The following is a 24,735-nucleotide window of genomic DNA, read 5'->3' as shown; positions in this document are numbered from 1 at the left end:
CAGGGTCACAGACTCCAGATCATGCTGGGGGTCACAGACTGCAGGATATGCTGGGGATCACAGACTGCTGTCTAGCCAGGGTCACAGACTGCAGGGATATGCTGGGGGTCAGAGATTGTAGTCTAGCCAGGGTCACAGACTGCAGGGATGTGCTGGGGGTCAGAGATTGTAGTCTAGCCAGGGTCACAGACTGCAGGGATGTGCTGGGGGGTCACTGGCTGCTGTCTAGCCAGGGTCACAGACTGCAGGGATATGCTGGGGGTCACTGGCTGCTGTCTAGCCAGGGTCACAGACTCCAGATCATGCTGGGGGTCACAGACTGCAGGATATGCTGGGGGTCACAGACTGCTGTCTGGCCAGGGTCACAGACTGCAGGGATATGCTGGGGGTCACAGACTGCTGTCTAGCCAGGGTCACAGACTCCAGATCATGCTGGGGGTCACAGACTACAGGATATGCTGGGGGTCACAGACTGTCGTCTAGCCAGGGCCTTAGGGAAGTCTGCTGGGGGTCACCCAGAAGGTAAAAAACAGTTAAAAACTAGGAAATAAGAATACTGGTCTTGTATACCTTAAAATGGAACACCAGTAAAAACTGGGAAATAAGAATATTGGTCCAAACTGTTTTTTCCTTCGGGGCACAGACTACAGACTAGCCAGGGTCACAAGCTCTAGGATAGCCCAGTTCATACTGAACTCCTCGGTACTTTCTGCTGCTTATCACGTTCCATTCTTGTGTAGCGATGTTTTGAAGATTTCCTCTTGTTATTTTTGCAGAGTATTATTTCCCTTTCGGAAACTGTCAATGGGAGACGACTTCCCTTCTGGGACTAAGCAATTGAGCTGACAGCAGAACATTCTACACTGACCCAGGCTGATTATCTTCCACTGCTACATACTGCAGACTCGAGTATGGGGAGTTAATATTTTACGCTGCATGGATTTGTGCCTTAAACTAAAATGCAGCTGTTATATGGTTTCCTCTGGTGCTGGGGACAGTGGAGAGTCCAGGACACAGAGGCATGACGCTGAAACGAGCTATGGGTTGAGGTCAGGAAGCATTTCTTCACACAAAGGTTAGTGGAAACCTGGAACTCTCTCCATCAAAAAGCAGTTGAGGCTGGGGGTGGGGGGCCTGGATATTTCCAAACTGAGATTGAGACATTGTTAGGGGAGGGTATTAAAGGTTACAGAAACAAGGTTGGTAAATGGAATTAAGATATAGATCAGCCATGATCTAATTGAATGTTGGAACATGTTTGAGAAGCTGAGTGACCTGCTCGTTTTTCATTAAGGCTTTTAGAAGCAACTAGCTGGAGAAGCAACTTTAATCTTTCTGAGCCACAACATTACATATTTTTGGCTGAATGACAAGAAAACACGGTAGATCTATCATATCTCATAGACTTTCGTAATTATCTGAAAGCTTTGATCTTACCACTGACACGATCACAGTTAACAAACTCCTAATATGGAGTTTATCTGCATGGTTAGATTTACTGCTAAAGTCAAAAGAAAAACTATTTGAGAAAAGAAAACGCAAAATGACTGTTAGGAGTCTGACGTTTTAGTGTTAGCTTGGTTTTGTTCGTAGCACTCTAGTGAGTCAGAAAGTTAAGAGGCTTGTATCCCAACCCAACAGCTGAGCAAATAACCTCAGCTGTCATTTCTGTGCCGTACAGAGAGAGTGCTGCGCTGTTGGAGGTGCCGTCTTTCAAATGTGGTAAGGCTTTATTTGTTCTTTCAGGTGAACATAAAAGATCCCACGGCACATTTTGAAGAAGAGGAGCAGAGGAACTTTCAATTTTTCCTGTCCTCAATCACTGAAACAGGTTAATCAACCTTTTATCACATTGCTATTTAAAGATCTTGCTGTGAAGACTGGTTGTCGTTTTTGCCCACATTAACCTCCAAGATATCCGTGCTCCTCCAATTCAGGTCACTTGGCCGTCCCCGATTTTAATGGCCCTACCACAGACGGCCGAGCTTTTGGATGCCTGGGCCCTCAACTCTGGAATCTGCCTAAACCTCTCCATTTCTCTCTCCACCTTTTAAGAGCTGCCTTAAAACCTATGTTTGGTCACCTCATTTAATGTGTGGCTTAGTGCAAAATTCTGTTTTATAATGTAAGAAGCTTTTTGGAATATTTTACCACGTTAAAGGCAATGTCCCTCTAAGCTGCGTAGCGAACACAGCAGTTCTCACACAGGCCATGTGGTCCCTTTAAATTACGGTCTGCTTCCACAAAAAAAAATTAAAGGACCTATGCAGTTAAAGGAATCGTCTGCACACTACAAAACAAACGAGTGGGCCTGTTGGTTCAAGTTGCTATCCATGCCCATTATCCACATTTCAAAAGTACTTCATTGGCTCTGATGCACTTTCAAGAATCCTGGGGATGTGTAAAGCACTATATATATGCAAGTTATTCCATCCTTCTCAATCTCTTCACATTAGATTTCTCATTCTGATATTTTAGTTGAAGCATTAAATGACAAAATCAACGGAATAATGACTAAATTAGAACAATGGGTAAAGGAGTGTCACCTCGCAAATTGCCAATAGTCATTTCTAATCAATGGTTAGTAGTGGATTGAAGGGTCATTATCCAGTAATCCTTTGAAACAACTATTTTAGTGCCTTTAATTAACTTCATTAACTTGCAGAGAAACCAAATTTACAGTCAAAGGTAACATTACATTTTGAACATTATCGTTAGCCTTTCTCATCTGAAACTGATCGGTATGAAAGGAGAACAAGGTCAATTTGGGGCCACAGCCTCACCAATTCATTTTAACCCAGTGCGTCTCTTTAATGCTTCAGAACTGTAGGATCAAGAAATTTGACAAAGCAATTTTCACTATCTGAAATGTTTTATCTGATTAGTGTCATACTGGCAATTTTTGGCTAAAAATGTAAAGTATTTCAAAGTGCAACAGATAGATCTTTAGGCTGGAACTCTAGGGTAAAGGTCTCACTTTTAGTTGCAAAAGCCAAAAAGGGCCTGAGATCCGGCAATTAGCTCACAAGCAGAACACTGTCGGGGGTTTTTTGGCCCTTTTTGTTTCTTAAATCTGAATCTCTCAGTTAGCCACTTCTGAGGCAGTGAGGAATTTCAGCTTCAGAAATGGGACCAAATGAAAAAGAAACACTCATCCAAATTATCTGACTCAAACTAGAATAATTTTACTGGCTGATTGTGGGTTGGAATGATGGTGAAGGCGGTGACCCTGGGGCCATGGATTAAAGTTGCGTCTCGACATTAGAACACAACACACAGACTGACAATCCAGGGCCAGTACTGAGGGAGTGCTGCACTGTTGGAGGGTCCGCACTGAGAAGGCACTGCACCTGGGGAGGGTCAGTGTAATAACACCCTCTTGTGGCCATTTGTATATGTATGTATGTATGTATGTAAAAATCAAACTGGAATAAACCAGTTTAGTTGAGTATTGGAACTCCGTGTGTGTGCTCCAGTGTTTCTGTACATGCACAGTCTTGCGACAAGGATAGGATTACAGATTCCCAAGCTGAACACATTTGATTGGAGTAGCTTTCAGGAAACTAACAGGGGAACTGTGAGGTTTTTGTCCTGAGAAAGAGGCTAAAAATCTGGACTTGGGGGAAAAAAGGCTGTTTGTGCACATGGGTTGACTGACCTTCGAAGATGGTCAACAGGTATTATTGGGCAATTGGGAGAGTACAGCCATGATCAAGAGTCTTTTTGGTGCATATGTGGAGTGGCTCAAGAGGTTTTTCATTGCTAATAATATCCTCAAAGATCCTGATTATCCACATGTTAATCTGGCAGTGAGGGAAAGTAAAAGGGTGATATTTCTGACTGAAGCAGGCCCAAGAATTTGTTTGCCCCTGCTAAACCAAAAGACAGGCCGCTGTCGGACATTTTGTGTAAGCTTCAGCAGCACCACAGCCCCAAGCCATTGGATGTTGCAGAAAGCTATCGGCTTGGAACAAGAAATCAGTTGTCCAATGAGAACATTGGAGAGTTTACCGTGGCTTTGAAAAAGCTGTCCATTCATTGTCATTTTGGCGTATTTCAAGCAGGAGCATTGTGGGACAGATTTGTGTGTGGTTTAAAAAGCGAATGTATTCACAGTAAGTTGCTGACATTGCCAAAGTTAACTTTCGGTGTAGCTCACCAAACAGCATTGTCCATGGCCATGGCAGAATGTGACCCGAGAGAAAGTCAGGGTTAATGACTGCCAGTCGTCTGCTGAAGTACATAAGCTGCAGCTGAGTTAGCAGAAGGATCCAACGACAGCAGTTAGTCATAGCAGAGGTGTGACAAAGTCCTGTTCATGGTGCTCAGGCCAACATTAGGCACAGAATTGTCCATTTGTGGGGGCAGAGAGCCAAAGTTCCAAGAAGAAGGACCATCTTGCCAAGGCATGTCGGAAGAAGGTAAACAGAGAAAATGCTGGCTGGAGGAAACAGCAGTCACTGCTCACAGCTGTCAAACAGCAGCAGGTCAATGAGAGGTCAGTTGAGGTCCATACAATCCAAAGTATAGTGTTGGATGGAGCTCCGATAAACATTGAGACCGATACGGGGGCATCAGTTGGCATGATTCCTGAATCGCTGTATCATGAAAAGTTGAGTCAACATCTACTGCAGAGTTCATGCATAGAATTATGAAGTTACAGAGGAGAGAAAATCCCCATAATGGGAAGTGTATCGGTTCCAGAGCAATAGGCACAATTGCCCATCGTTGTAGTGAAAGGTGGAAACCCAGACTTGTTAGGAAGGAGTTGGTTAATAGCATTTATGTTAAACTGGAACAAGCTTTCCCACGTAGAAGTGAAATTCACAATGCAAGAAGACATGATCACCAAGTTCCCTCAGGTGTTTAGTGAAACTGGCAAACTGATTCAAGGATATAAGACTGAAGTACAGGTTCTCATGACAGCAGATCACAACCCAAATTACTTACGGACATATTGAGCTTTTTAAGTTATACTTTTTTTTAAAAAAGACCTACAAACAAAAGCCGGGCTAAGAACGTGAAATAACCACTTTCTGTAAAATTCCTATGTGGATTATACTTGACCAACTAGTCCAGAGAGAACACGGAATGTTGCACTTAAAAAAGGCATCAAGGCCTACTTCAGACAGAAGGGAGAGATGCAATGCAAAAGACTGAATTTTAATCTCCTGTGGTTGCAGAGACAGTGGAGATGGATTACCACATCTCAGCAGAAACCATCTCTCGTTGAGTTATATCTCACGACGTGGAAATCGCCTGAGTTGAAAGAAAGTAGATTCTGGGAGAAAGACATGTTTGTTTTTTTCCTTTTCAGGAATACACAAGAAAACAGGCTAAAAAGCCAGCTGCAAATCTGATCTGTGTGTTCTGGCTCTGGTGTGCAAGTGTGTGCCATGAAGGTCACAGCAGAAGAACATCAGCTAGACATTCCTGCAGCTTGCGCTCTTGCACGCCCGCTCTCTCACCTCCGCCCTCGTGCGCTCAATCTGGCTGGAGGCAAGTCAGCAAAGCCGCAGTCAAAAAGGAAACGAAGCCAACCTGCTGGACCAAGTGTCTCCAAACCAACTGCTCAACTGCTAAAGTCAGCTCCGCCAGAATCACCCAACTTAAAAACTGCAATGTCAAGTCATATTTGACTATTAGCACACACATGCGGTGCAGTGGTTAGCACTGCTGCCTCACAGCTCCAGGAATCTGGATTCGATTCTGACCTTGGGTGTCTGTCTGTGTGGAGTTTGCACGTTCCCTCCATTTCTGCCAGGTGCTCCGGCTTCCTCCCATTGTCCAATGATGTGCTGGTTAGGTGGATTGGCTATGGTAAATTGCCCATGTGTGTGTGTGTGCCCTGTGATGGACTGATATCCTGTCCTGGGTGTACCCTGCCAAGCGCCCATTGCCTGTCGGGACAAGCTCTGACTCCCCGTGACCCTGAATTGGATGAAGCGATTCTGGAAAAGCGAGTGAATGCGCACATGAGGCTGCGTGTGGGTTTCTTCAGCCCCTAGAATTTTCTAAGGAGCGATGAACCAAATTTTGCAAGGAATTCCGGGAGTAGTATGCTATTTGGATGCCATAGTTATTTCAGCTCCAAACGGGCAGATCCATGATTACAGGTTGAATCAGGTGCTCTAATGTTTGGAAAAGCCTGGAGTTCAGGCAAAGGCACACAAATGTGAAACGTTTCAAAACTCTGCTGAATATTTGGGTTACAGGGTAGGCAAAGATGAGTTACATCCTAACAAGAGTAACGTTCAAGCAATAAGAAATGCGCCAAATCCTCACAAAATATCTCTGAGCTCAGATCTTATGCGGGCTTAATCAATTACTACAGTAAATTCATACCAAATTTGGCAGCCTTATTGCATGAACTCTCAAGGAATGGTGCTTTGTGGAATTGGACAGGGGAGTGAGTATGACAACACATTCTAGTTGTGTAAAAGTCAATTGGTAGATGGCACAATGCTTCTACATTACGATGTGTCCAAAAAGATTCAGCTAGCATGTGATGCCTCTCCACATGGAGAAGGTGCTGTGATCCCTCGTGTGTTGGATAGTGCTGAGGATACCCCAAGTGCATTTGCCTCATGCAATCTCATTGCCAGTGAGCGAAATTAAGCTCAGATATAACATGAAGCATTGTCTTTGATTTTTAGAATAAGAACTAGAGGGCACAGATTCAAAATAATTGGCAAAAGGAGTAAAAGTGATTTGAAGAAAACGTTTTCACCCAGGGGGTGGTTGGAGTCTGGAATGAACTTCCTGAGAGGGTGGAGGAGGCAGGTTCAATCGAAATATTCAAAAGGGAGTTGGATTGCTATCTGAAGGGAAGGAATGTGCAAGATTATGGGGATAAGTCAGGGGAGTGGGACTAGGTAGGGTTCTCTTTCAGAGAGCCAGTGCAGACTCGATGGGCTGAATGGTCTCATTCTGCACTGAAAAGATTCTGTGCTTTCATAAATATTTGTATGGCCATATTTTTACGATTGTCGTGATAGGGGTAGAGCGAGAGAAAGAAGTCTGAAGTTGAACCAGAGGGTTAAGGTGAAAGGTCATCATCATCATTGGCTCAAGTGGCTACCAGGAAGAGTTGTAAAAATATGTGGGCCTCGCACATATTTGGTCAAGATGTTTGGTAGTGGAAAGGTTAGGTTTGTACATATGGGTCATGTTTTACCTTCAGAGGTTCATAAAGAAGAAGGGAGCTAGGATGAATCAAATGAGTCTGATGAGTTGAATAGTTGGGATACGAGTAGGGTAACTATAGTTACTCCAACATAAGTTGTGCCTGAAACCAGTTGAGATCTGAGTCACAGTTAGAGAGTCATGTCTGATGAAGTGAAAAATTCAATGGAAGGTAAAGGGGAAAATCAATCTTTATTGGAGGAAACATCTCCTCAGATTCAGGTCATGATGGGTCAAGGTACTTGTCCAAGTTCTGAAAGTTTGGGTCAAGAAAGGAGGTATCACCTTAAGAATAGGAAACTAGTAGTTAAGTTGGATTTTTAAATAAATGAAAAACAAGAAACGTTTTTGAGTTGTATGGATTTTAAACATCGTGTAACCTTTTCATTAAGGAGGGAGGAGTATAACAGCACCCTCTTGTAGCCATTTGTATAGATATGTATATAAACCAAAACTGGAATAAACTAGTTTAGTTGAATATTAAACTCTATGTGTAAACAGCAGTGTTTTTGTCCTGCAAGGAAATCGCAGTCAGTACTGACAGAGCACCGAACTGTGGAGGGTCAGCACTTAGGGGTGCCTGAGCATGGGGCTCGGGTGCCTGATGACTGTTGCCTTAATGCCAACATTGATGCTTGATATCACCCCATGCGCAGGTCCACAATCTGGCCGTTGATTTCGTGGGCTCCATTTACTTAACACTGGGCAACTGGAAGCCCATTGTGAACAGCACTTATGTCTCCAGACTACAATGGGTCATTAAATCTCTTTCTGCACTGGATCCAGGTTCTGCAATGACTCCTTGGCTGCTCACGACTTCTGCCACTTCCAGCCATGCCTTCTTGGTTATGGCCGATGGTTTCTTTCTCCAGTCCTCTGGTTAGAGGACCTGCTTCCTTTTGCGGACTGTTTTCACCAGACCTTCAAGGGAGGCATTGCTGAAGTGTGGGCCAACCATTCTTTTTCCTGTAGCCATCTTAGCAGTGCCTTCTCAGATGTCCACCCCCCTATCCTTTTCGCTTCTGGGTTGCAGCTGCCTGAATGCTCCACAGGCAGGCACCTGTTAAAATCACAGCTGTGTAAAGGCTGCTGGCACTAGGACCCACCCGCCACCATTCATTGGACAGCTCCCTTGCCAGCAGCCCCTTAATTGGCGGGAAAATGCAGGTGGAAGTCCCTCCACCGTCCCGTGCATGTTGGTGATCCGCTTCCCTCCTGATCTCGGGGACTCCGAAGCAAACGGTAAATTCCTGCCTGTTGAGTCGGAGAGGAGAGTGTTACCCACAGGGGCACAACTGATGCGGGGGCGGAATCCTGTGGATGCGATGGGGGGGGGTCTCGCCAGCCAGCTGGAGAACCAGCCAGAGACCAGCATTGCCTCCTTTGGCTCATAGTCGGCGGCCTTCCCCCAATCAGGCAGAGCAGCGGTAGGCCTCTCCCTGGGGACAGGATTGCCAGGGGCAAAAGTCCCGCCTGCCGAGGGGTGCTGGCCAATCAGAGGCCAGCAGCTCATTTGCTCAGCAGTGTGACTGGAGAAGCAGAGGCTGCTGCAGGATTGACATCCTCCTGAGGCCCAGGATCACACAGCGATCCAGGCCAGCGGCAAGTACTTTTTGAAGTATAGTCACTGTTACAATGTCGGAAAGGTCTCTTTTTTCCTAAGGAAAGATATACCTGTATTGGTGTGGTCGCACCAAAGCTCTGAATAATTTCTAACAAGATTTACTTATTCTTGTACTCCAATCCTCTTGCAATAATAGCCAACATGTCATTTGCCTTCCTTATTGCTTGTTGTATCTGTATGCTAACTTTTTCTGTTCCTTTGTATGAGTGCACACAAATCCCTCTGACTAGCAACATTTAGAAGTTTGAAATCTTTAAAAAAAAAAGGTTCTGCTTCTCTACTGTTGCTGTCAAAGTGAATGGCTTCTCATTTGTAGATTTCCAGCCACTATAACAAGCTGAAATAGGCTCAGGACCCAATGGGCAATGAGACACATGGGCCAGAGGTTAGTATAGGTGAGGTTTATTCACCCAAGTTGCGTCTTCACTTTCAGAAATGAACAAGCAATGGCCATTACTTTCCCGCTGACCTCTGATCTTTCTCCATTCCTTTCTCTACACAACTGAAGCATTTCCCCATGGTCTTGCAAGCTGTGACTCCTCTCCGAATAAAGGCAATTAAGGCCAACAATTTCCTAAAGATAAACTGCCCTTCATGTAAGTTCTTAAAGTTCTGTCCACATGTCCCTGTCTGCCTGATTTGGCTCTAACTGTATGTATTATTAATGAGGACACCTATCTCATGATCCAGGAGTTTAGTTAGAGGCGTGGTTCCTGAGCTAACCTTTCCTATTGTCTAATTACAAGCAGCTATTGTTCCAGATCTTCACATTCTGAGATTTCGGATACTTGGTTTAGGTTTTCCTCTGGCCGGTTACAGAGCAGAAACTTTCAGACACAACCATTTGGGGCTGAGGCGGAGAGTTGCGCGATTGGATGGTTGGTAGGTGTAGAATGGATCCTCAGAGCACAGGACAAAACAAGATAACATTTGTTTGGAATTTTTAAGAGGTGAGAACTTATCATGTGGAATTCATTTACAAGCCTAGTTTTTGAAAGGAATGCGTGATTGTGTAACCAGATGATAATCTAACTGACAGTCTTTATCGCGATTTGAGGTTTGCAAAACCTTCAAAAGGGAATGATACACAACCACATTTTCAGGCTTTCGGGAACGAAAGCTGTTTAGATAATTCACCGGGCAGCGTATCGCACCATTTTAACCATTCATACGTCCTGCAATGCCCTTGGCAAATACGTTAAGATGTCGTGGTTTTGGGATGGAGGAAGGGCTGCTTTCTGCTTGAGTTTGATTTATAATTTCCAGGACAAAACTAGCAATGCTTGACAGGCTGATGGCGATAATGGTCTGAAATCGCAGCACTCTGCCTCTTTCTTTTGCAACCAACAAAATGAGATAAAGTTTTATCATCCAGTTACACAACAATGCGTTACATGAATCACAAAAAGTTAATATGTAGGTAGAGCAAGCGATTAGGAAAGCAAATGGAATGCTGGCATTTATTGCAAGGGAAATGGAATATAAAAGTAGGTAAATTGTGGGGATTATCATTGACCAGAAACTGAACTGGACTAGCCATGTAAATACTCTGGCTGCAAGAGCAGGTCAGAGACTAGGAATCCTGCGGCGAGTAACTCACCTCCTGACTCCCCAAAGCCTGTCCACAGGGTACAAGTCAGGAGTGTGATGAAATACTCCCCACTTGCCTGGATGCAGCTCCCACAACACTCAAGAAACTCCACACCATCCAGAACAAAGCAGCCTGCTTGATTGGCACCCCATCCACCACCTTAAACATTCACTCCCTCCACCACCAATGCACAGTGGCAGCAGTGTGGACCATCTACAAGACGCATTGCAGCAACTCACCAAGGCTCCTTTGACAGCACCTTCCAAACCCATGATCTCTACCACCTAGAAGGACAAGGGCAGCAGATGCCTGGGAACACCACCACCTGCAAGCTCCCCTCCAAGTCATACATCATCCTGACATGGAATTATATCGCAGTTCTTTCACTGTCGCTGGGTCAAAATCCTGGAGCTCCCTTCCTAATAGCACTGTGGGTGTCCCCACAACACATGAACTGCAGCGGTTCAAGAAGGCAGCTCACCATCACTTTCTCAAGGGCAATTAGGGATGGGCAATAAAAATTGCCAGCCAATGATGCCCACATCCCATGAACGATGGGCCTTAGTGAGACTACATCTAGAGTACGATGTAGTTTAGTTTCTTCATTGGAAAAGTAATATAATTGTATTGGAAGCAGCTCAGAAAAAGTTCACTTGAATTATGCCTGGGATGAAGGGGCTATCTTATGAGGAAAGGCGGGACAAATTGGCCCATACCCATTGGAGTTTAGAAGAGTGAGTGGTGATCTTATTGAAACATATAAGGTCCTGAGGGGACTTGACAGGGTGCATGCTGGGAGGATGTTTCCTCCTGTAGGGGAGGCTAGAACTAAGGGACACAGTTTAAGAATAAGGGTTTCCATTTAAGTCAGAGACGAAGGGAAACTTTATCTCTCAGAGGGTTGTTAACCCGTTGAATTCTCTTCCCCGGAGTGGAGGCTGGATCACTGAATTTATTCAAGGCTGAGTTAGATAGACAAGGGAGTCATGGGTTATGGGGGGCAGACAAGAAAGTGGAATTGAGACCATAACCAGATCAACCATGACCTTATTGAATGGCTGAGCAGGCCCGAGGGGCTGAATGGCCTCCTCCTGCTCCTAAGGCCTGTGCTCCTATGTTCCTTTAGACCAGGGGTGGGGAACCTTGTTCTTATCACGGGCCATTCACACAAAGACAAAATCAGTTGCAGCCCATGGGCACACATAAAAATCAACTTAATTAAGGGTAGCATTTTCCCCCCCGTCGGGAGGTGGGTGTTGTGTGGGAGCAGGCGCGAGTGGGCAGGTTCCCGATTGGCGCCCCCCCAGTCGGGGGCGCGCCACCATTTTACGTGGGCGGACCAATTAAGGCTCATCCAGCGTGACATGCGCCAGGAAGCACTATGCGCGGGCGGGGGGGCTGGGATTCCCAGAGCCGGGAGTGCGCTCTTTCGCGTGCTCCCTCAGGGAGATCGGCTCAAGATTCAAAATTTCATCAAAGACAGAAAAAAATATTCCTGACATGTCCCCTCATGTGACACTGTCGCATGAGCTGGGACATGTCAATTTCTTTTATTTAAACATTTCATACAAACTTTAAATCCCTCATGAAAACTCATCCCGCCCGTGGATGAGGTTTCAACCCTCTGAGAGATAAAGTTTCCCCTCGTCTCTGTCTTAAATGGAAACCCTTATTCTTAAACTGTGTCCCTTAGTTCTAGCCTCCCCTACAGGAGGAAACATCCTCCCAGCATGCACCCTGTCAAGTCCCCTCAGGACCTTATATGTTTCAATAAGGTCACCTCTCACTCTTCTAAACTCCAATGGGTATGGGCCAATTTGTCCCGCCTTTCCTCATAAGATAGCTCCTTCATCCCAGGCATGATTCAACCATGGATGAGGTTTCATGTTTTTTCTGAAGGCCGCCAGGGCTCCCAGCCTGCCCACCAACCTTAAGGTTGGATGGGCAGGTTCATTAATCATTTAAATTATTTTTTTAATGGCCTTAATAGGCCTTTGACAGTTCGGTAGGCGCGCAGCCGAATTGAAAATCTAAATGACGTGGGGTGATGTCGGGACACCCGCCTGGCGTCACCCGCGTCATTTTACAAGTCAGCGAGCAGCTCCCATTGCCCCCACCCCCCACTCGCTGACTGGCAGATACAGCCCTAAGTTTTTTTTTAGAGAGAATACAGAAACATTCAACTCACCCGCTGTTTTAATGCGATGGCTGAATTTGAATATTAAATTGTTAAATACTATTATAGAAATTTAGCTGACACTGTTATCCAAAGCACATTCATAATGATGATAAATGCTATTTTGTGTAGGTCTATATATTTATAAATCTAGTCACGGGCCAGATGAAATTGATCAACGGGTCGGAACCGGCTCATGGGCCATAGGTTCCCCACCCCTGCTTTAGCACACTGCACTGCAGGAACTCACCAAGGCTCTTTCGACAGCACCTTCCAAACCCATGACCACTACCATCTAGAAGGACAAGGGCAGCAGATAGATGGGAGCACCACCAACTGGGAGTTCCTCTCCAAGCCACACACCATCCTGACTTGGAAATATATTGCCGTTCCTTCACTGTTGCTGGGTCAAAATCCTGGAACTCCCTCCCTAACAGCACTGTGGGTGTACCTACACCACATGGACTGCAGCGGTTCAAGAAGGCAGCTCACCACCACCTTCTCAAGGGCAATTAGGGATGGGCAATAAATGCTGGCCCAGCCAGCGACGCCCACATCCTGTGAATGAATTAAAAAAAAAACTTGCAATTGAATTCTACTTTGGCCGTTTCTCAGCTCTTCAGATAACAGCCCAATTTTGATCTTTTCCTCATGCTCTGAGGATTTATTCTGTAATTATTGAATAGCCATTAGAAAACCTTGGTTCCTTCGCTGCAGCCTACCCCACTGTTTCCCGCTCCATTCCGGCCAATCTAGTTTTTACATAGAATGTACAGCACAGAAACAGGCCAGTTTGGCCCAAGATGTCTATATCAGTTTTATGCTCCACTCCCCTCTCCATCTCATCCTGTTTGCCAGTAGGTGTTAAAAAAAATGCAATAGCTTGACCCCCCCACCCCACCAAGGTAACATTTTAGGCCAGGTAATGGTGTTGGTGTTAGGGCCACTGCTTTTCCTGTTAGGGGAAACAGTGGCACAGCAGTAATGTCACTGGACTAGTGATCCAGAGGCCCAGGCTAATGCCAATGCTCTGGGGATGTGGGTTCACATCCTGCCTTGGCAGCTGGTGGAATTTAAATTCAGTTAAGAAATCCGGAATATTTTAAAGAAAAGGCTGGTCTAAATAATGGTGACCATGAAACTATCATTGATTGTTATAAAAACCCATTTGGTTCACTAGTATCCTTAAGTGAAGGAAATCTGCTGTCCTTACCTGGTCTGGCCTACATGTGACTCCGGATCCACAGCAATGTGGTTGACTTCTAACACCCCTCTGAAATGGCCTAGCAAGCCACTGGATTCAAGGGCAATTAGGGATGGGTAACAAATGCAGGCCTTGCCAGTGATGCCCACATCCCATTAAAGAATAAAGGAATAAACATGTATTAATAACCTAGACTTGGGTCCATAGGGCACCATTTCAAAATTTGCAGATGACACATAACTTGAAAATATTGTGAACTGTGAGGAGGATAATAATAGACTTCTAGAGGACACAGACAGGCTGGTGGAATGGACTGACATGCAGAGGATGAAGTTCAATGCAGAGAAGTGTGACTTGATTCATTTTGCTAGGAAGAACATGGAGAGACAATATTAAATAAAGGGCACAATTCTAAAGGGGGTGCAGAAGCAGAGGGGCCTGGTTGTATATGTGCTAAAGTCATTGAAGATGGCAGGACAGGTGGAGAAAGTGGTTAATAAAGCATACAGGATCCCAGGCTTTATAAATAGAGTACAAAAGCAAGGAGGTTATAATAAACCTCTAAATAACATTGATCCGGCCTCAGTTAGAGTATGTCCAGTTCTTGGCACCACACTTTAGGAAGGATCTATGGGCATTAGAGAAGGTGCAGAAAAGATTCACAAGAATAGTTCCAGGGATGAGGAACTTCAGTTACATCGAGAGATTGGAGAAGCTGGGACTGCTTTCCTTGGAGAAGAGAAGAGATTTGATAGAGGTTTTCAAAATCATGAGGGGTCTGGACAGAGTAGATAGGGAGAAACTGTTCCCACTGGTGAAAGGATCAAAAACGAGAGGAAACAGGTTTAAGGTGATTGAGAAAAGAAGCAATGGCGACATGAGGAAAAGCTTTTTTCCGCAGTGAGTGGTTAGGATCTGGAATGCATTGCCTGAGAGTGCAGTGGAGGCAAGTTCAATCAAGGCTCTCAAAAAGGAATTGGATAATTATCAGAAGGGAGATACATTTGCAGGGTTACGGGTGAAAGGCGGGGGAGTGGGATTCAGTAAGTTGCTCCTGCGGAGGGCCGACACAGACATGATGGTCCGAATGGCTTCCTTCTGTACTGGAACCATTTCGTGATTCTGTATCAGGCTCAACAGGACCTCACGATGTCCCAAGGTGCTTCACAGCTAATTCGGCTGTACAATGTACAAACACTCTGACTCAGCTAGCTACAAGGTGAAGCTTGTTGAATTAGGTCTGATTAAGTGTATTGTTCAGCTGGCACCCATCTCACTGGATCTTATCACTAAGGCAAGCAGCCTGGATTGGAACTGCAGAAATAACCTCCTTGTGTCTCAGGGTTAGATGTAAAATTCTAACAGGGCTAGACCGACTGGGTGCAGCAGGATGTTTTCCCCTGGCTGGGGAGTCTAGCACCAAGGGCCACAGTCTCATTTAGGGCTGAGATAAGGAAAAACTTCTTCACTCAGAGGGTGGTCAACCTGTAGAATTCTCTACCACAGAAGGCTGTGGAGGCTGAGTATATCCACAAAAGAAATTGATACGTTTTTGGATATTATGGGCATCAAGGGGTATGGAGAGAAAGTAGGAATATGGCGTTAAGATAGAGGATCAGCCATGATCATATCGAATGGCGCAGCAGGCTTGAAGGGCTGAATGGCCTACTCCTGCTTCTAGTTTCTATAAACACTTTTTTTTTTGCTTTTCTATCCAGCTGTATCCAACACTTCATCTGAAATCGATAACAAAAAGATGGCCACACGTTTTCTCTGGCCTAAAGCAGTGGTAAAGCAGTTCTACCCCCGTCTTGTTGAGAACCAGCACCATCCCCACCCTTTACAGCTGACCCACACACAATGAAGGGAGTCTAATGTACTGCAAGCAGCACAAATGGGGGCCATTCGGCCCATGGTGCCTGTGCCAGCTCTTTACTAGAGTTATCCAATTCATCCCGCTCCCCTGCCCTGCATTTTCTTTTTTACCCCCTTGAGTATTTATCCAATTCCCTTTTGATAATTATTAAGAATCTGCTTCCACTGCCCTTTCAGGCAGCAAGTTGCAGACCACAACAACTCAGCCTCTGGAACCATTTGCCTGAAATTTTAAAACCTGAAATGGCTTGTCAGTGTTCTTAAAGGTTAAAAGGATGCTTTTCACATCATGCAATCGATTCCGTCGCCTGCGGAGAATATATTGCTGGATTGTGTTACACGCTCAGAATCATGTAAAGAAAATAGATTGTGAATTCAAAGGGTTCCTTTTTGCAAACTAGTCACTGAAATAACAAGTATTGTAATTTTTCAATGGCGCACAGTGTCGTCACATAAACGCACAAAGGAATTTCTATGATTTACTACATCTGTTTTGCATCGTGCCCACTAAGCATTCCACTCTTGCCTTGTTCCTAGTGGTTACAGACTCCCATAAAGGAGTCCAAAAGAACATCTGCCACACCAGCAAGCAAGGCACATTGCAAGTGAGAGCAGACACAGTCTCTGAGCAAGGTCTCAGCCAGCCGTCGCCCAAGTAATTTACAGCCAGAGGGTAGAAGGCAATCCCTGAACTCACGTTGGGATGGGACCCATGGTAACAGCTCGATCAATGGCAGTAATGCCAACATCAAAAATACCAGCGATTGGGGTGAAAAAAAAAGAGCTCTAGAAATTAGAGGTTTAAAAAAAAAACCAAAACTGCTGGAAATACACACAGCAAGTCCAGATACCAAACCCTGTGATCCTAACTACAACAGAAAACAGTGTCGAGTTCACTGTTTTTTTTATCATCATCATTCGTGAAAATTTATTTACGTTGCTACATGCAAAACCTTTGCATGTTGTTCCACTAACTCCATTTCACTGCCAGTGGTGCTTGGGGACGATGGAATCCAGTGAGAGATTAAAACGAAGCAATCGATGCAGGGTTGCAGTTTTCCATCAATGTAAGTTCTGCTATTCCTGTGGAGAGCCCTGGTTAGACCCCTGCCTAGAGCACAGTGTTCAGTTTTGGGCTCCACGCCTCAGGAAGTGGCCTTGGAGAGGGTGCGGCACAGATTCACCAGCATGTCACTGGGGCTAAAAGGGTTAAATTATAAGGACAGGCTGCATAGACTAGAATTGGATTCCCTCAAATTCAATTATTATTAAGTTTCCTTAAATTATCGGACTGTTTATCTGACATCCAGTAGCGGATGAACAGAACTTTCCTCCAATTAAATATTGGGAAGATTGAAGTCATTGTTTTCAGTCCCAGCTCCCAACTCTATTCCCGAGTGACCGACTCCATCCCTCTCCCTGGCAACAGTCTGAGATTAAGCCAACCTGTTCACAAGCTTGGTGTCACATTTTCCTTGAGATGCATTTCCAACCACATATTCGTACCATCGCTAAGACCGCCTGTTTCCATCTCTGTAACATTGCTCAACTTCACCCCTACCTCAGCTCATCTGCTGCTGAAACCCTCATTCATGCCTTTGTTACCAGCAGACCTGACTATTCCAGTGCTGTTCCACTCTACATAAATCTGAGCTCATCCAAAACCCTTCTGCCCGTAGTCTACATTCCAAATCTCATTCACCTATCACCCCTGCTCGCTGATCTTCACTGGCTCCCAGTCCAACAATGCCACATTTTACAAATTCTCATCATAAAAACAAAAATACCTGGAAAAACTCAGCATGTCTGACAGCATCTGCGGAGAGGAATACAATTAACGCGTGACTCTTCAACAGAACTAAGGAAAAATAGAAAAGAGGTGAAATATAAGCTGGTTTAAGGGGGGGCAGGGTGGGACAAGTAGAGCTGGATAGAGGGCCAGTGATAGGTGGAGATTGCCAAAAGATGTCACAGACAGAAGGACAAAGAGGTTATTGACGGTGGTGATATTAGCTAAGAAATGTGCTAATGGTGACATTAAGGGTAGAAAGCAGGACGAGCAAGGTACAGATAGCCTTAGTGGGGGTGGGGTGGGGTGGGGGGAAGGGATCGAAATAGGCTAAAAGATAGAGATAAAACATTGGATGGAAATAAATTTTAAAATAATGGAAATAGATGGGAAAAGAAAAATCTATATAAATTATAAGGAAAAGGGGGGTCGGAAAGGGGGTGGGGATGGAGGAGAGGGTTCATGATCTAAAGTTGTTGAACTCAATATTCAGTCCGGAAGGCTATAAATTGCCTAGTCGGAAGATGAGGTGCTGTTCCTCCAGTTTGCGTTGAGCTTCAGTGGAACATTGCAGCAGGCCAAGGACGGACATGTGGGCATGAGAGCAGGGTGGAGTGTTGAAACGGCAAGCGACAGGGAGGTCTGGGTCATGCTTGTGGACGAATCTCATCCTTGCTTTCAAACCTCTCCATGTCCTTGCCCCTCTCTATCTATCTCTGCAACCTCCTCCAGCCCCACAACTCTCTGATATCTCTGCACTCCTCTGATTCTAACCCCTTGCCCATCCCTGATTCCCTTTGCTCCAGCATTAGTGCCCATGCCTTCAGCTGCCTGGGCCCTAACCTCTAGAATCCTCTCCCTAAAACTCGCCACCTCCCTACCTCCCTCTCCTCCTTTCAGCTGCTCTTTGAAACCTACTGCTTTGATCATGCTTTTGGTCATCTTTCCTTCGGTGGCTCAGTGTCAAAAAATTTCAAAAATGCTTTTATCGTTCCTCTTAAGCACCTTGGGATGTTTTACTATGTTAAACGTACGTCATTAATGTGAGTTTTTCTTGGCAATCATCCCCTTGATTGAAGTTCACTGTAGTTACTGTGTGCTTTTCTGTCTCATTTGATCTCCATTTCAACTGGGTCCTTGATATTTTCATTATCACTGAACCGTGTATAAGGCAAGAATGATTGACAGCAATTACTGAGATGCAGAAAACTGTATTTCCAACATCATGCGCAGTGCAAAGATAAATCAGAGAAACATGCAGGTATGTACCCTTTGATGCATCTAATGGAATCTCAGTGTCAAATCGTCAGGAGTGCTGTTGACAGAGGTGGGGTGGGGGTGGTGCCTGGGCCCATTCTGAGCTGCTGGGTGCAGCACCTCTGCTTCACCCAATTTCTGTGAATGGTCCTAAATCCAGCCATCGGGCCCCTTGTTTGCCTATATAAGGCACCTCAATACCTGTCTTAAGCGACTGCCAGGGATTTTGGCTCCAATGTATTTCAGGCATCCATGGGGGAGCAAATAAGCTCCGAAACTTAATTGCACTTATTTTATGCAGCAGGAGGTCCAATTTCAGTCCCATTAATTTTTTGGATGTGAAAACCAATGAAGGATTTTACAGCAATCATGTAGAAAGTCTACTAGCCGAGCATAAGCAATATTTTAAACCTCTGTGCTAGACACTTGAAGTATAACTTGCACACGAAACCAAGTCTGATTTTTATGTTCAGGCGTGGTATTCCTTCAGTACAGCATTGGGAGTAATCTGTTTGCATCATTCTGCTCAAGTCTCTGGATAGTGATTCAATCCACAAACTTTTGAGTCAAACAAGACCCACCGAGCCTCAGCTGACATTGAGGATTGGGGAGGAGGTCAGTGTTTAAAGGAAGCAGGTCTTGGTGCAGGATTGGATTCGAGCAGAAAGTTGATGGATTGACAATGGGGGAAGGGCATTGGCTTCGGTGATGATCAGGCAAAGTATGGACTGAGGCGAATAATGGAATAGAGGTGATAGCAGGTATTAGTGCATAGGTCACAGAAACCAGCAGTGCGGTGAGGGATGGGGTTAAGTGTAGCAATCAGGAAAGCTAAGTAGGAACTTGAGATATGTATAGCCATAGGGATACCAACAATAACTTGCGTTTCTATAGCATCCTTAATGTAGTAAACACCCCAATGTGCTTCATGACAGCATTTTCAAACAAAAGTTGACAACCAGAGCATGAGGAGATGTCAGGAAAGGTAGGTTTATAAGGAGCATCTTAAAGGAGGAAAGAGGCAGAGAGACTTCGGGAGGGAATTCTAGATCTTAGGGCACAGAGAGCTGAAGGCACACCAGTGAAAATCAGGGATGCACAAGGCCAAAATTGGAGGAGTGCAGTGATCTTGGAGGGTTGCCGGGCTGGAGGAGGTTACAGGGATAGGGAGGGTCAGGCCATGGAATGATTTGAAAACAAAGATAAGCATTTTAAAATTGAGGCGTTGTGAGGTCAGTGTGAATTTAGTTCCAGGCAGCAGACCACGGGTTGAACTCAAGTTTGCGGAGTTTGGGAGAGCATTGGCATGGTTGAATGTTTCAACCCGTAACACTGTCCCCTTCCTCTAGTCTTCTCCCACTCCTTACCTGAAGACACTGCCTCCTGCTGCACTGTTAGAACTGAAGAAAGGTCATTGACCTGAAACATTAACTCTGTTTCTCTCTCTGCAGATGCTGCCTGGCCTGCTGAGTGTTTCCAACATGTTCTATTTTTATTTCAGATTTCCAGGATCTGCAGTGTTTTGCTTTTGCCCTTTGGTCATCTGACATCTACACTGACACTGGCAAATCACAACAGCCCCCAATCCAATCTATCAATGATGTACGGCAGAAGCTTTTACAATGCAGCACAACAAGGTGACTACATCATAAACTTTATTCAAAATTAGATATATGGAACCTGGAAACAAGTCCTGATGTATTTGATTACAGTGTATAAACCCTGTGCCTCATCTTTTTTCATTCATTCACGGGATGTGGGTTTTGCTGGCTGGGCCAGTATTTATTGCCCATCCCTAGTTGCCCTTGAGAAGGTGGTGGTGAGCTGCCTTCATGAACCGCTGCAGTCCATGTGGTGTAGGTACACCCACAGTGCTGTTAGGAGGGGAGTTCCAGGATTTTGACCCAGGGTTATAGACATTATTATACTGGCATAAAGAAACAGAAACACATTTAGAATTTAAAGAGTAGAAACAAGCCATTCTGCCCTTCACATTTATGCTTCACATGGGCCTCCTCCGTTCCCTCCCCTGTCACTGTATCTTTCTATTCCTTTCTCCCTTATGTTTTTAAATTTAGCTTCCCCTGAAATATATCCACACCATTTGCCTCAATCACTCCTGTGAAATCATATGAAATAGGAGCAGGAGTAGGCCTTTCGGCCCATCATGGATGCTCCACTATTAAAGAAGATAATGGCTGATCTGATTGTGGCCTTAACTCCACTTTCCTGTCTGTCCCCTATAACCCTTGACTCCCTTGTAGATCAGAGGTCTATCTAACTCAGCCTTGAATATATTCAATGACTCAGTCTCTACTGCTCTCTGGGGAAGAGAATTCCGAACACTAATGACCCCCTGAGAGAAGAAATTCCTCCTCAACTTTATCCTAAATTATAGTTTTAAACTGTGCCCCCTTGCTCTGATTCCCCCACAAGAGGAAACATCCTCTCAGCACCCACCTGGTTAAGCTCCCTCCGAATATTATATGTTTCAATAAGATCACCTCTCATTCTAAACTCCAATGAGTATAGGTCCAACCTGCTCAACCTTTCCTCATAAGACAATCCGTTCATCCCAGGAACCAGCCTATGAATATCTCTGAACTGCTTCCAGTGCACTTGAGTTCCACATTCTCACCACTCTCTGGGCACAGAGGTTTCTCCTAAATTCCCTATTGGATTTCTTTGTGACTATCTTATATTTATGACCCCTAGTTCTGGTTAGTTGTGGTTCCCCCACAAGTGAAAACATCTTTACTGCATCCTACTTATCAAATTCTTTTTATAATTTTAAAGGCCTCAATTAGGTCATTCCACATCCTTCTCTTTTCTAGAGAAAAGATCTCTCGCCCTGTTCATCCTTCCTTGGTGGTTGTATCCTCTTTTGTGATCCCTGTAGAGAGTTATACCTTTTTGAAAGAGATTTGAACTTCCAGGTGATAATTGAAAGAATGACACAACCAGTTTTCATGCTTTAAAACTTTTACTGTAACAAATGATCAAAAACACCACTCACTAAACACTCTTCTTTTTGTAGGAAACTTATACTTGAAACTACAGAGAGGAATGGTCCTCTTCTATACTTATCACACATCACTCTCCATGCACACATCACTCTCCATGGAATTACAGCCCTTATAGCAAACAGTCCACAGTTGCTCCCAGATTCCCATGGTTTACCATATCCCGGTTTTGCTGAGTAGTAACTTTTGAGTGACCATCTCTCAGTTTTTGGAGAATTTCTTAAATCCACCACCAGCAGTAAAGCCTGTTCCAATGATTCTTCTTCCCCTTGGCCATGCCAGAACAAATCTCCCAGAAAGCGTAGAAGGCTGCAGGATGCGTCTCTTCGACTAGAGACCATTTCTTGTCCACATCCGGCTGTGATAACTCACAAAGTCAAGCAGTCTCTTCTCTCTGCTGACCACACAAAGCTGCTGTGTGCCTGAGATATTCACTGATTTGTGGGGAAGCCTGTAACCACCAAAAATGGCTCCCTCCACTCTCTTCCCCATGGTAATGTAAAACACATGGACCTTGCACTCAGGTAGAACTACTGATTAGCTATCCTTAACCCCCAACTCCCTTTCATCTTTGAAGTTAGTGGATAGTTTACAGCACAACTGTTTACAACACAATATCTTACACCTTTCTGGGATTTTGGGAGACTCATAGGATATTCAGTGTAAACTCAGGGACTGCTGCCGTTGCCCCCAAGCATAAATACCTTGCACCTTCTTTCCAATAAAACAATCTAAGCTTTCCTATGGTCTCTAATAATCAAACCACCCAGAATTACCATCAGGAAGACTTCAGAACAGGTAAAATGACCATCTTCATTTACCCTAAACTGAAAACTACATTCCCAAATTATAATAATCTCACAAACCTCATGATTGTAACACCTCTCAGTTCTGGCATCATCTGCGTAAAAGTTTTACTGTCATTTCTCCTGTGCTCTTCTCCCACTATTCATTTATACTTACTTAGCAATAACCTGCGCACTGACACTCGGCTTGGGTTCTGCCAGGGTCACTCAGCTTCTGACCTCATTGCAGCCTTAGTCCAAACGTGGACAAAAGAGCTGAACTCAACAAATCAGGTGAGAGTGACTGCCCTTGACATCAAGGCCACATTTGACCGAGTGTGGCATCAAGGAGCCCTAGCAAAATTGGAGTCAATGAGAATCAGGGGAAAAACTCTCCACTGGTTGAGGTCAGACCTAGCACAAAGGAAAATGGTTGTGGTTGTTGGAGGTCAACCATCTCAGCTCCAGGACAACACTGCAGGAGTTCCTCAGGGTAGTGTCCTCAGCCCAACCATCTTCAGCTGCTTCATCAATGACCTTCCCTCCATCATAAGGTCAGAAGTGGGGATATTCGCTGATGATTGCATAATGTTCAGCACCATTCGTGACTCCTCAGATACTGAAGCAGTCCATGTCCAAATGCAGCAAGATCTGGACAATATCCAGGCTTGGGCTGATAAGTGGCAAGTAATATTCCTGCCACACAAGTGCCAGGTGATGACCATTTCCAACAAGGGAGCATCTAACCATCTCCCCTTGGCATCCAATGCCATTACCATCACTGAATCCCCCACTATCAACATCCTGGGGGTTACCATTGACCAGAAACTGAATTGGACCAGCCATATAAATACTGTGGCTACAAGAGCAGGTCAGAGGCTAGGAATCCTGTGGCGAGTAACTCACCTCCTGACTCCCCAAAACCTTTCCACATCTACAAGACACAAGTCAGGAGTGTGATGGAATAGTCTCCACTAGTCTGGATGAGTGCAACTCCAACAACACTCAAGAAGCTTGACACATTCCAGGATCATCCCGTTTGATTGGCACCCCATCCGTCACCATCAACATTCACTCCCTCCACCACCGACACAGTGTCAGCAATGTGTACCATCTACAAGATGCACTGCAGCAACTCACCAAGCCTCCTTAGACAGCACCTTCCAAACCTACGACCACTACCATCTAGAAGGGCAAGGGCAGCAGATGCATGGGAACACCACCACCTGGAAGTTCCCCTCCAAGACATACAGGATCTTGACTTGGGACTATATCGCCGTTCCTTCACTGTTGCTGGGTCAAATTCCAGTAGCTCCCTTCCTAACAGCACTGTACATACAGCACTGCAGCGGCTCAAGAAGGCAGCTCACCACCACCTTCTCGGACAATTAAGGATGGGCAACAAACGATGGCCTAGCCAGTGATACCCACATCCCATGAAAAGAATATAAAAAAGCTTGGTGATGAGATTAAAAGCAAAAAACTGCGGATGCTGGAAATCCAAAACAAAAACAAAAATACCTGGAAAAACTCAGCAGGTCTGGCAGCATCTGTGGAGAGGAGCACAGTTAACGTTTTGAGTCTGAATGACCCTTCAACAGAACTAAGTAAAAATAGAATCGAGGTGAAATATAAGCTAGTTTAAGGGTGGGGGGGGGGGTACAAGTAGAGCTGGATAGAGGGCCAGTGATAGGTGGAGATAACTAAAAGATGTCACAGACAAAAGGACAAAGAGATGTTGAAGGTGGTGATATTATTTGAGGAATGTGCTAATTAAGGGTAGAAAGCAAGACAAGCAAGGTACAGATAGCCCTAGTGGGGGTGGGGTGGGGTGAAGGCTAAAAGGTAGAGATAAAACAATGGATGGAAATACATTTAAAAATAATGGAAGTAGGTGGGAAAAGAAAAATCTATATAAATTATTGACAAAAAAAAGGGGGGGAAATCAGAAAGGGGGTGGGGATGGAGGAGAGTGTTCATGATCTAAAGTTGTTTTACTCAATATTCAGTCCGGAAGGCTGTAAAGTGCCTAGTCAGAAGATGAGGTGCTGTTCCTCCAGTTTGCGTTGAGCTTCACTGGAACAATGCAGCAAGCCAAGGATGGACATGTGGGCATGAGAGCAGGGTGGAGTGTTGAAATGGCAAGCGACAGATTGCTTGACTAGAAAGCATTAATATTTCAGGTATGATCAAACTACATTCTCTTGTCTACCAAGTTTGACCTCT

At 44.9% G+C, this 24,735-nt stretch overlaps 3 long non-coding RNA genes across 5 annotated transcripts in view; 2 read left to right on the top strand and 1 right to left on the bottom strand.

Annotated features, from left to right (window-relative positions):
* Nucleotides 1-793: 793 nt before the first annotated feature.
* On the top strand, nucleotides 794-16,251 carry LOC144692156 (uncharacterized). 3 transcript variants are annotated; one of them, XR_013579280.1, is made up of 3 exons: nucleotides 794-1,075; nucleotides 1,747-1,831; nucleotides 16,193-16,251. It is a non-coding gene; the product is annotated as an uncharacterized LOC144692156 (long non-coding RNA). The 3 variants fall into 3 exon arrangements; XR_013579279.1 differs by lacking the exon at nucleotides 16,193-16,251 and adding an exon at nucleotides 5,318-7,644; XR_013579278.1 differs by lacking the exon at nucleotides 16,193-16,251 and having other exon boundaries at nucleotides 1,747-3,457.
* Nucleotides 16,252-18,589: 2,338 nt separating this feature from the next.
* Nucleotides 18,590-24,735, top strand: part of LOC144692157 (uncharacterized) — a 43,053-nt gene continuing 36,907 nt past the window's right edge. Inside the window, exons 1-2 of the long non-coding RNA XR_013579281.1 lie at nucleotides 18,590-18,705; nucleotides 20,203-20,338. This is a non-coding gene — a long non-coding RNA (uncharacterized LOC144692157). The remainder of the gene's footprint in view (nucleotides 18,706-20,202; nucleotides 20,339-24,735) is intronic.
* On the bottom strand, nucleotides 21,666-22,957 carry LOC144692155 (uncharacterized). Its single transcript, XR_013579277.1, has 2 exons — nucleotides 22,401-22,957; nucleotides 21,666-22,353 (listed from the first exon to the last, which is right to left on the bottom strand). It is a non-coding gene; the product is annotated as an uncharacterized LOC144692155 (long non-coding RNA).

This window comes from Cetorhinus maximus, chromosome 17 (assembly GCF_964194155.1).
Source record: "Cetorhinus maximus chromosome 17, sCetMax3.hap1.1, whole genome shotgun sequence".
Classification (NCBI taxonomy): domain Eukaryota; kingdom Metazoa; phylum Chordata; class Chondrichthyes; order Lamniformes; family Cetorhinidae; genus Cetorhinus; species Cetorhinus maximus.
The sequence above is the reverse complement of the archived record's forward strand: the minus strand, read 5'-3'. Positions and strand labels throughout refer to the sequence as shown.